Source organism: Phalaenopsis equestris, unplaced genomic scaffold (genome assembly GCF_001263595.1).
Source record: "Phalaenopsis equestris unplaced genomic scaffold, ASM126359v1 Scaffold000378, whole genome shotgun sequence".
Taxonomy (NCBI): domain Eukaryota; kingdom Viridiplantae; phylum Streptophyta; class Magnoliopsida; order Asparagales; family Orchidaceae; genus Phalaenopsis; species Phalaenopsis equestris.
In genome coordinates, this window is record NW_018164820.1 from 120,739 (window position 1) to 124,055 (window position 3,317).

Here is a 3,317-nt window from a genome sequence, read left to right on the forward strand (position 1 = left end):
TATATATATATATCGTTATTTGGTTCAGTGGGCATCAAATATCGATTCTCTCATATAGGTTGAAAACCCGGTGTGCTTGATTCTGATTCAAAAAGCTTATGCCAAGGGATTCGAACCCTCGATCCAAGAGACTTATGCCAGAGGCTGCACCAACGAGCCACTTTCGCATATATATATATATATAGAGTATGTTTCCGTGTGTGGGGTGGGGTATAAAGTTAAAGTTTTAGAAAACTGTTAATTTTTGTTTTTAGAATTAAAAGTATTATAGGATAGCTTATTAGTGTCTATGCTGATTTTTATTATCATTTTTTTATATCAATTTTTGTTTCCAGTAAATGAAAATGGAAATCTTAATTGTGTGATGGTGTATGAAGAAAAAATGTTCTGGCGGCTATACCTGCAGGCCATATGTCACTCCGGAAGAAGTTAATCCAATATTTCATAACATGTTCCATTGCCTAAGTTCTTATATAAAATTGTGGATGAAAGATTCGAAAGAGACCTAGTCGTTGTGCCAACGATAGGTTAAAATGGATTAAAAAATATTTAAAAAACAAGTTTAATGGCGTTAACATGTCATCATCAAATTTTATCATTTGACACATGTCTCGAGATCATAAACACATATCTGAGAATATTTATTGAATAAAAAATATTTGAATTCTAAATAAAAATCATCTGGAATTCTGATTTAAACGAACTTATCGTCAAAATGACCGGCTCAAAGAGATCAACACAATAACACCAAAATTAGTCTAATTCAATTCAAATCAAGCCCAGATCGAAGTCATTTTTGAAAGCATTTAGTGTCCAATTGGAAGGTCTAATGGATTCCAAATCTGACAAGTTCTTAGTCGAATCGAGTAGTTCAATAATAAGAATCAAACGAGCCCAAAATAATTCAGTTTTGAATCATTAAGATAATCAAAAGTCTACAAAATGCTTTAGGTTCAAGGGAAGCTCACTGGGTCGTCCCAAAGTGTAGTCCAGATTCCTTCCTTATTTGCAAAAACGCATCTCCAAGACTTTATAAATAGAGCTCTCTTGAGAAGGGACCTAGGCCTTGAACTAGAGGAAGCCCGAGAATTTGAGGAGGAGTTGAGGTCCAGTGTAACACACCGATGATCCAACAAATGTCACCCACTCCTGCAACACTGACCACCACTTGTTGGATGCCCCCTGCTCATCGCAATGAAGCCCTTTGCGGAATCACAACGTGCACTGCAGAACCTCAGTATATGTTGCAAAGTAAAGAAGGACTGTGTGGAGTAATGTCCAACCTTACAAGGTAACATAGCATCCTAAAAATCAACGCATCCTAAAGATGGTATATGTGATATAACAATGCAGCCCGAATAACTATTTACAACAATCCTACTCAGGATACAGTGACTTTTTTTAGTCTTCTAAAGCTCTCTCTTTATAACCAACCACTACGACCTATGCAATCAACTACAATCTACACGTTACATAGCTCATGCAGCTCCCAAATCTAACTTTTGTGGTCTACAGGTGGTTCCATAGCTCATGCAGCTCCCAAATCCAACTTTTGTAGTCTACGGGCATTACCATTGCACATGCAACTCCAAACTCTGCCATCTACGTCCTAAGATTGGTATCATAGCTCATGCAATTCCCAACTCTGGTTTTTTTAGCCTATGGATGTTACCACAGCTTACCACTATGGACTATGTGATCAATTACGACCTACATGAACCATGACTCATGTAATCCATACCGTTAGCCTCTTTGTCATGCGAACATTATCACAACTCATGATACTCCCAACTCTGGTCACATTGGCCTATGGTCATTACTATATCTACCACTACAGCCTACTTAGCCAACTATGTTTTATGTTGTCTGCAGCTCATGCAGCTCTCAGCCCCGACCTCTATGGTCTACGGACATTATCGGTGCTCATGCAACTCTCAGTTTTGATCAACCTCCATAGCCTACGAACATTACTACAGCTCACCACTATGGCCTACATGACCAACTACGACTTAGGTGGTCCACATTCCATGTAGCTCTAAACTTTGTCCTCTATGGCATACAGATGTTATTATATCTTATACGATCCCAAACTCTGACCTCCATGGCTTATAGACATACTATTGCTCACCACAAAAACCTACATGATTAATTATGGCCTACGTGATTCACATCTCAAGCATCTCCCTACTCCAGCCTCTGTGGCCTACAGATATTATCACTGCTCACATCGCTTCAAACAACCAACTTTGTAGCTTACAAACATTACTATAGCTCATCACTATGGCTTATGTGACCAACTAAGAGTTATGTGATCTATAGCTCATGTAGCTCACAAATCAGGGCTCTATGACCTATAGATGTTATCATTACTCAAATGACTCCTAATTCTAGCCTCTATGGCAAACCAAAGTTATTATAGCCCCCTGCTATAGCCTATGTGACCAATTGTGCCCCATGTAGCTCCCTACTCATGTAGCTCCAACATTGGCCTCGTTGGCATATGAACGTTAGTTCAGCTTCTTGTTATGATCTTTATGGCCAATCGACACTCTTGACTCAACCATCTACGACCAACATGGCCAATTACTACCATGTCTTTCAACTACAACCACCATCTATAAGATTCTCGGTAGACTACTGCCTTCATAAAAACCAACTTTGTCCCTTGCATCCTATTATTGTCAAGAACTATAGGTAGATTATGGTTATTATTGATAAATTAGTGTTGTACATGACCGCGACTTTATATATGCTTAAAAATATAAGTAATTAATACTGCTACTAAAAGATTTAATTCCTCAGCAACTGTACCAAAACTTAATAACAGTTATAGATTTGATAAAGATGTATGTATAAAATATTCAATAATTGTAAAGTCACACTTATCAATGCAAGTATATGTATCGCTCAAGTAATATAGGGCTCTAATGGAGTCCTAGATATCGATCCCATAGGGAGTAATAGTAGAAATACGAACTAAGATTTTAGAAAAGCAATTCTTTAATCACAACAATGGAATTCAATTTGTTTATCTGTCATTAATAGACAATTGAAATAAATATGCAATTTAATAACTATTAAATAACTAAATATACTAGTGAGGTTTTTAGTGTGATATTCAATATATAAGAAAGCATCATTCTCCTTGTCAAGAAATTATAGTGAATGGATAAAGTGAATTAGTTCAAATTATATTGTGCCAAATAGGAGCATACCTATTCTTTACCCTTTGGTCCAGGCATAAAGAACATTGACTAATCCTACGCTTGTTTACTGAATCTGCGGCTAGGCTGGGAGGATACCGGCTCTCACTTCGG